This window comes from Petaurus breviceps, unplaced genomic scaffold (genome assembly GCF_028583685.1).
Source record: "Petaurus breviceps papuanus isolate PSGF00001 unplaced genomic scaffold, PetGlider_PUasm1.0 89303, whole genome shotgun sequence".
Classification (NCBI taxonomy): Eukaryota; Metazoa; Chordata; class Mammalia; order Diprotodontia; family Petauridae; genus Petaurus; species Petaurus breviceps.
In genome coordinates this window covers 6,572-14,633 of record NW_027187038.1, presented here as the reverse complement: position 1 = coordinate 14,633, position 8,062 = coordinate 6,572, and the positions used below count along the sequence as shown (strand labels likewise).

Genomic DNA, 8,062 nt, shown 5'->3' with positions numbered 1-8,062 from the left:
GATCGATCAAAGCCCTTAGAGAAGTCTCAGCAACAATTGGAACTGGTGGCAGCACAGTCTAGTCTCATAAAGAAAATGTGTAGTAGACAAATGATCTTCAAGGAAGCAGCCCAGCCAAGCAATCCAGAAGCAGCTTTGGTGGGGGCTCTGTGAAAGGAGAAAAGGACTCCTGGGACCAAGAGGCTCAACATACCTCTCAGACCCAAGTCTTCCCTCCATGTATGGCTCACTACCTTTACTTTATATGTTGACTTGGAGTTCACACTTCCCAGGAACTTGCTGTGCGTGCGTGTGTGCGTGCGTGTGTGTGTGTGTGCGTGCGTGCGTGTGTGTGCGTGCGTGCTTGTGTGTGTGTGTGTGTGTGCTTGTGTGTGTGTGTGTGTGTGTGTGTGTGTGTGTAATGGGAAAGTACATCTTCCTCTCTTCTCCTTTCTGCTTTGAGGGTTTTTATTTTGTAACTTCCATTCTAATTAAGCCTTTTCAATAAATATGTACCCTATTAAGATTGTTTATGTTTTTTCACTTTCTTTCACTTTCTTCTCCACATTGAAAAAGAAAACAAATCAGAATCTTTGCAACAAATATGCTCAGGCAAGCAATACACATTTGGGTCAAAAAATTTTTGTTTTAATCTGCATTCTGAGACTATAAGCTTTCAGGTAGGAAGTAGGTAACATATTTCATTGAGTTCTTTGGAATCATGGTTGGTCATTGTATTTAATAGTGTTCTTAAGTCTTTTAAACTTGTTTTTACCATGCTGTTGTTCAAATTCTCTGTTTTAAAAGCTTCTTGATGCCAATTTATTGATTGATATTAGGGAATACAGATTCAGTATCCTGTGCCAAAGTACCTAATCTTTTCAGGGTTATCCCTAGAATTCTGAGGGGAGACATAATCAGCTGCTATCTGGGGACCCAACTTACCAGGCTAGTGGGAGTTGGGGATGTAGCCTTGGTAGAAGTGTTACTTTCTTCAAAATAGCCACACAGGATACTTGCTGGGCTCTACAGCTGCAGTTTTCTGGCTTTTCGTTTTTCACAAAAGGAAAAGAAAATAATTTTAGAGTTCAAATTGAGATTCATGCAATCTAAAGATTATGTAAATATCAGATTCATTGTCTCTTTGATTTGTTCCAGTCTCCCATTTGTAACGATAGAAAACCTTTCCCTCCACTCTTTAAACAAATAGGAGCCTTCTCTCTATCTCAATTCAACAACCAGTGCAAGTAGTTCAGTGGACAAATATGTGTATATGTGTGTGTTTTGAAATAACTAGTAAAATAGAAGAAGCATAATATTAAACAGCAAAATAAAAATTTTCAGTGTTGGCTAGAGCAGCAGGAAAGAGACAATGTCAAAATAGAAAATGAAGGAATTAATTGAAACAGAAAACTTGGCATCTCTCTGGAGATTGCAAAGGAGGATATGAATGCTAGTATCTGTCTTACTTTCTTCCCATTCCCAACTTTCTCCACCTTCAACTCTGACTCTCCTTTAGCTCAGTATGGATCCCTATCATGTTTTTACTTCTTTTAAGAAATCTATTCAAGTTAAGGTCAAGCCCACAGGAAGTTCTGAAATGCTACCATCAATTTAGATTCGTCAAGGCTTCTATGTTAATGCCCATGTGGGTGAATCGAGCCTTGGGTTACACATGAACAGCACGAGGCCAAAGGGAAACAAATAGGTTTTACGGTCATCATCAGGAATGTTTTCATCTAACGTGAAAATAGGTGAGGGACTCCCCAGTCTTACCTCAATCCCCACCCCACCTACAGCCAGAGCAAGTAGTAGAGTTAGGGAAGATGGTAGTAGAAGAAAATATAGGACTAATGTCATAGTCCTAGAAAGTCTATGTACAAAGGCCTGCTACTGGGGGTAGGCCTGGTGGAGGGCTGTAGAGCTTTCATAGACTAGGAGCTTCCTTCAGACACTTTAAGGTTCAGCCTTCAGGGAATAGAGGGTGGGATTCTTTGGGGTTAAGCATGCTTCTTCTGACTTTATCCTAACTGAGAAGAGAGGTTCCTAAAATGTTACCAGACAATTTTAGCATTAGAGGTCATACTTTTCTGGGGAGGAGCAATTACTTCTCTTTTTGACTAAGTATGCTGTTCTTTAGGTCCCTGAGAACTCCAGGAACAAGGCACTCATTGAACCTGAGAAACCAGGGAAACTTCAAGTGACCAGGAGGAATAGAATTCCAGGCAACTGTGGCATCACTTGCTTCATGTCTCCTAGGGGCAATTGTTCTAGGAGAGGGGGAAGCCTGCCCCCACCATAACTTTCCCTCTTTCCAAAGGTTTGCCTTTACCTTCATAACTTAAAAGGATATAGACATTAGAGAACCATGATGTTCAAGGCATGCAGACCCCAGTCTTTGTAATTCTGAGGGGATAGAGTGCCTGCTCAAAGCATGCCCTCCTTGTTGGAACCCAGAGTAAAGACTCAGCTGCACTACTCTGAGACTCCCCTTCCCCATTTCTAACTTCAAAGACCAGATCAAACACTGCCAACCCTACCCCTACCTCTGTCCACGATAGGATCAGGTGAGACAGGATTCAAAGTTCTGAGAGCCAATCATACTTCTCAGTGAAAACATTTAGAACAACGTGTCTTTTTATAGCAAGGACTGAAAAATGTAATATGTTGGAGGAAGAGCAAAGCAACTTGTTTGCAACATTTGGAATGCTTTGTTTGAAAGTAAATCCTTTGAATTCTCTTTGGATTAGAGCTTTGATCATTAAATTCTAAAAACTTCTGTTATCACATGGATTTAAGAACTTTGGAGAAGCTATAAAGAAGTGTGTGTCATCTGGGTACTTATACTTTTGTAAAAAATTCATTGTGGGGGCAGCTAGGTGGCACAGTGAATTGAGCACCAGCCCTGGAGTCAGGAGGACCTGAGTTCAAATATGACCTCAGACACTTAACACTTACTAGCTGTGTGATCTTGGGCAAGTCATTTAACCCCAATTGCCCTGCCTTTCCCCCTCCAAAAAAAAAATTCATTGTGGATACTATCTTTTTTTTTGGAAAATAATGTCGAATTGAAAGAAGTCCACTTGGCAGTAATTATGTCCAATCAATCAAGCATGAATTAAATGCTTACTACATGCCAGATGGGGCAGTGAGGTGGTACAGTGTATTAGTGCTGGGTCTGGGGTCAGCACCCTGAGTTCAAATTTGGACTCAGACCCTTTACTAGCTGGGTGACTCAGCATCACATAGTAATAAATAGTAATAAGTAGGAAGTCACTTCACCCTGTTTGCCTCAGTTTCCTCATCTGTAAAATGAACTGAAAGAAATGGCAAACCACTCCAGTATCTTTGCCAAGATAACCTCAAATGGGGTCACAAAGAGTTGGACTGAAATGATTCAACAATGTGCCAGACACTCTATTAATGTCTGGGAAGACATAGAAGCAAAAACTGTCTCTGCCCTCAAGGACCTCACTTTCCAATGGAAGAGACATGATTCAAACAAGTATGTAAATACAGGATACATTCAGCATAAAGGGAAGGTAAGCTCAGAGCAAAGAGGCTAGCAGGGATGTGGAAGGGAGGGAGAAGCACTATTTGGGAAAGGTCTCTTTGCAGAGGATATCATTTGAGCTCAGTTTTGAAGGAAGCCAGAGTTAGAAGCATGTTGGAAGCAAATGCTCAACCTTGTGTTAGGAATTTAATACTATATTAGAGTTGTCAGCACCTAGTAATCTAGAATTAACAAAAAGATTTTTTATTATTGCCCAGAAGAATCTCACTGATCAATTTCCAGAAGAGGATTCAGAACAGAGAAGGAAAGACATTTGCCTGAGCACACAACAATTGTAATATCTGACATTTAGATATAACTTGGAGCTTTGCCAGTCCCTTTATATTCCTTATCTCATTTGACCATTCCAGTAATCATGTAAGGTAGGTATTTCAGGTATTATTATCCTCATTTTGCACATGAGGAAGCTAGTTTCTAACTAAAGGCAAGCGTCTTATAATTTGTCTCCCTGCATCCAGCTTTTCCCTTCTCCAAATCATCTTCCACATAATTGCCAAATCAATACTCCTAAAGCACAGCTCTGACCATGTCACTTTCCTCCTGACAAATCCTCTGTGGCCCCCAATTCTAAATTTCCCTTGTTGTTGTGCCATTTAAGTTATGTCTGACTCTTTGTGACCCAGTTTAGGGTTTTCTTGGGAAAGACACTGGAGTGGTTTGCCATTTCTTTCTCCGGCTCTTTTTACGGATGAGGAAACTTAGGCAGAGTTGCACAGTTAGTAAATGTCTGAGGCCAGATTTGAACTGAGAGATGAATCTTTCTGACTCCAGACCCTGTGCTCTATTCACTGTGCCACCCAGCTGCCTCAAACTTCCGTTTGGCATTTAAAGTACTTCTCGTTATAACTTCCAACTTCTCTTTCCCAGTGGATGAAACACTACTCCCTTTCATACACTTCATATTCCAGTTTAAATGGAATCTTTATGCCGTGTATGTGGGTTCCATCTCTCATCTCTTTGCCTTTGCACAGTTTCTGCCCCTTTCCTAAAATGCTGCCTCTTCTTACCCGACTCTCTGGAGCCTTAGCTCCTCTTAAAGTTCAAATAACATTTCCTACAAGAGTCCTCAGATTTCTCTAGTTGCTCCCTAACTTCATAGATCACTTTGTATTTATTTTCTGTACACAGTGTGTCCTGAAAGTCTTGGGGAAATTTTAAACTTTTAATAGCAGAAAACTACATGAAAACTTTGGGAAATTCTGCATTTTGCATAGGTTTATCTGGACATGTTGATTTCTTCCATTAGGATATTCTGTAGAGCATGTAGTAGATAGAATATTCCTTGAAAGCAAGGACTGTTCTTATCTCAGAGATGATAAAAAGTTTATTTACACAAACTGAAAAGTCTTGCTCAATCAATCAATCCATAAACATTCATTAAGCACCTACTATGTGCCAGACACTGTGCTTGCTAGTACTTATACTCCTACTGTTCAGCATGGGGTGAGATCAGTTTTCTTTGAGCACACTAAGCAGCAGTCTCACAGATAATCTGCAGTCATTTGGGGTTAGTAAACCTTTTTCTGACTATCTCATGTTTTCTCTTGATCCAAATGTCCAAAAGCATCATATGATGCTTTCATGGCTATGGAGACAAATGCCAGTACCAACTGCATTATCATGTAATATGTGGAATCAGTTACATTTGGGTATAGCATTCTATCACATAAGTCAATCTGACATTCTCTTTTTATATCTAATTCTATAGTACTATATAATGAGAATTAATCCTCAAAATGTTGGTCCAAAGGAACTTCTAGGTTCTAAATAACACAAGAATAAATTATCTTTTGTAGATTCTACTTAATGAAATAGAAAATGAGCAAATAACACAGTTAAAATTTTTTAAATTGTAACAATCTCAACCAATGCTAATGTATAAGCAACGAGTAAAGTCTTAAATAATACCATAAAACCTGGACTGTTTTCATTTTAAGGGAACAATATACATTTAAACAAAATAATAACTGTAACAACTTAGTTGCTTTGTGACCCATAAAGACCATAAAGTCCTTTCTGACCTTATAAAGTCCTTCCCCCTCCAGGGAATAAGCTTTGTTAAATAATTTTTTTTGATGTTTTTTGTTGTTTTTTTGATGTTTTGCTCTGTTTTGTTTTAAAAATGGTTTACTCATGTCACAGAGACTAGAAGTGAAGGGCTACTCATGGACCTGCTTCCTCTCTGATCACCAAAGAGACTGATTTGCTATATTTTCTAAGGCCAGTTCAACCCATTTTAGGCAACCTCATAGCTACCCCTCTCCCAATGGCTTACTGTAGTGATGTCCAACTTAGTGAGGACATCCAATAGGCTTTGTCGTTATTGTTGTTGAGTCATTTTCACTAGTGTATGTCCCTTCATCACCCTGTTTGAGATTTTCTTGGCCAAGATACTAGAGTGGTTTTCCATTTCCTTCTCCAGCACATTTTACAGATGAGGAAACTGAGGCAAAGTGGGTTAAGTGACTTGTCCAGCATCACATAACTAGTAAGTATCTGAGGACAGATTTGAACTCATGAAAAGGAGTGTAGCAGCAAGCACCCTAGCATGCCCAGGATGGCTGCTAGCACAAGTTCTTTGATCTGCTTTTCTAAAGGAAAGCAATTCAAAAAGTGTTAACAATCTTAATTTAATTAAACATATATCATTCACTTAGTTCAGGGGAAAAAGTCAGCACCTTAAACTTCAGAGAATACAAACAGAAATTACAAGCAGACAAACAAAACAAAACAGAGAAAATAACACAATTCAACAGACCAACCAACAAGACTTCTAAATGTCCGACCATTATATACATGCAGTTAGTTACCAGAGAGAGAAGCACCAACATCTAGGTTTTCAAAGCCTCAGGACTCAATGGCTGCCTGGAGTCTCATCTGACCAAATCACACAACTCTTCCCAGAAGTGTGTTCCAAACCAAAATCTCACCTCAGAGTATATATAGACTTCTCCAGGGTCAAAGAACATCATAACCTTTGTGACCCACTGCCTAATTCCAAAGTAACAAAAGGTGGGCCTTCCTGAAAAACAAGCCTTCCCTAAGCAAGCTTTTCTTGTTGGGCTCCAAGTGAGGGCCAATAAAGGTCAGGGAAGATCTTCAAATTCCCTAGGCCTATTAAGGGGAAGGGAAGATCTTCAAATTCCCTTACCATTACAATGAGTCTTCCTGGTTCCAAGCCCAGTGTTTTATCTACTGTGCCATCTAGCTGCCCCAAACAACCAGAAGGCTATTGTAATAGTTCAAGTATGAAGTGATACCAGTACCAAAGTGGTAGCAGTGTCAAAGGAGTGAAGTGATTGTCACAAAGGTAGAATCAACAGGAATTTACAATAGATTGAATATAGGAAATGGGAGGTGAGAGAGGGAAAAGTCAAGGATAACATTTAGATTTTAAGCCTGGGTGGATGAGAGGACAGAGGTGTCCTCAAGAGTAATAATGAAATCAGAAGAGGAGGGGGGAGTTTGGAGGAAAGATAACGAATTCAATTTTGAAAATGTTGAGCTCAATATGTCTAAAGGACATTCAGTTTGAGATGTCCAGTAGGCAATTGGAGATATGAGAGCACTGGTACATCAGAAGAAAGGTTGTGGTTGGACAACTAGATCTGTGAATAGAGATGATAATTGAATCCATGGACCCAGAACAGAGCCTTGGGGGACACCATTGGTCAGCAGACACCAGTACCCTGCGTGAGAAATTAGAAATGGCACTTAGCAAAACAAAAGTGAGAAGAGTAGCTGACCCAGACCAAACATACATAAAGGAGACCCATGCTGGTGGTAACACAATCTTGAGGGCATTGAGGGATCATTTCTCAAACTGTCTGAAAAAGGAGAGAAATACAAAATGATTGATAAAAATCACAGGTGTTATTACAAGCTATCAATAACTATTAAGCTATATGACTACATTCTTATTTCTACAAAATATTTATTGAAAAATTATTTATATACATAGAGAATATTTGATGAAGGCAGAAAAAAAGACATTAACTGAGTCCAACAATATATATATAATGTTCCATACTCATAATCCACTGTCTATACAGAGAAGAATGGAGTAGGGTAGGGTGAGGGGGTATGCATTTTCTTAACTTCCTCAGGACCAAGCTTGGTAATTACAATTACTCAGCATTTAGGTTCTTTTTTTTTTTCCTTATTTTATTGTGGCGATTTTGTACATTGTTCTAGTTCTCTTTACTTTATCCTTCCCCAGTTCATATAACTTCCCATGCCTCTCTGAATTCTTCATATTCACTGTGTCTTATAGCCCAACAAAACTCCATTGTATTCATATAACACGATTTGTTTATCCATTCCCCAATTGAAGGGCATCTACTTTGTTGCCAGCTCTTTGTTACTACACAAAATAACATACTCTTTTTTTCTAAAGTTATTGTCTGACTGTTTTATATTTTTTCGACATTAATTGGATCATAGAATCATTGTTTGCACTCCTTTTCATTACGGTAATTTCAAATAGTTTTTCAAACTCCTTAAAATGCA

At 39.0% G+C, this 8,062-nt stretch overlaps 1 long non-coding RNA gene across 2 annotated transcripts; it reads right to left on the bottom strand.

Moving 5' to 3' along the window:
- Nucleotides 1–6: 6 nt before the first annotated feature.
- Nucleotides 7–6,498, bottom strand: LOC138176448 (uncharacterized). 2 transcript variants are annotated; one of them, XR_011172242.1, is made up of 3 exons: nucleotides 6,364–6,498; nucleotides 925–1,025; nucleotides 7–147 (listed from the first exon to the last, which is right to left on the bottom strand). It is a non-coding gene; the product is annotated as an uncharacterized lncRNA (long non-coding RNA). The 2 variants fall into 2 exon arrangements; XR_011172241.1 differs by lacking the exon at nucleotides 7–147 and having other exon boundaries at nucleotides 606–1,025.
- Nucleotides 6,499–8,062: the final 1,564 nt, after the last annotated feature.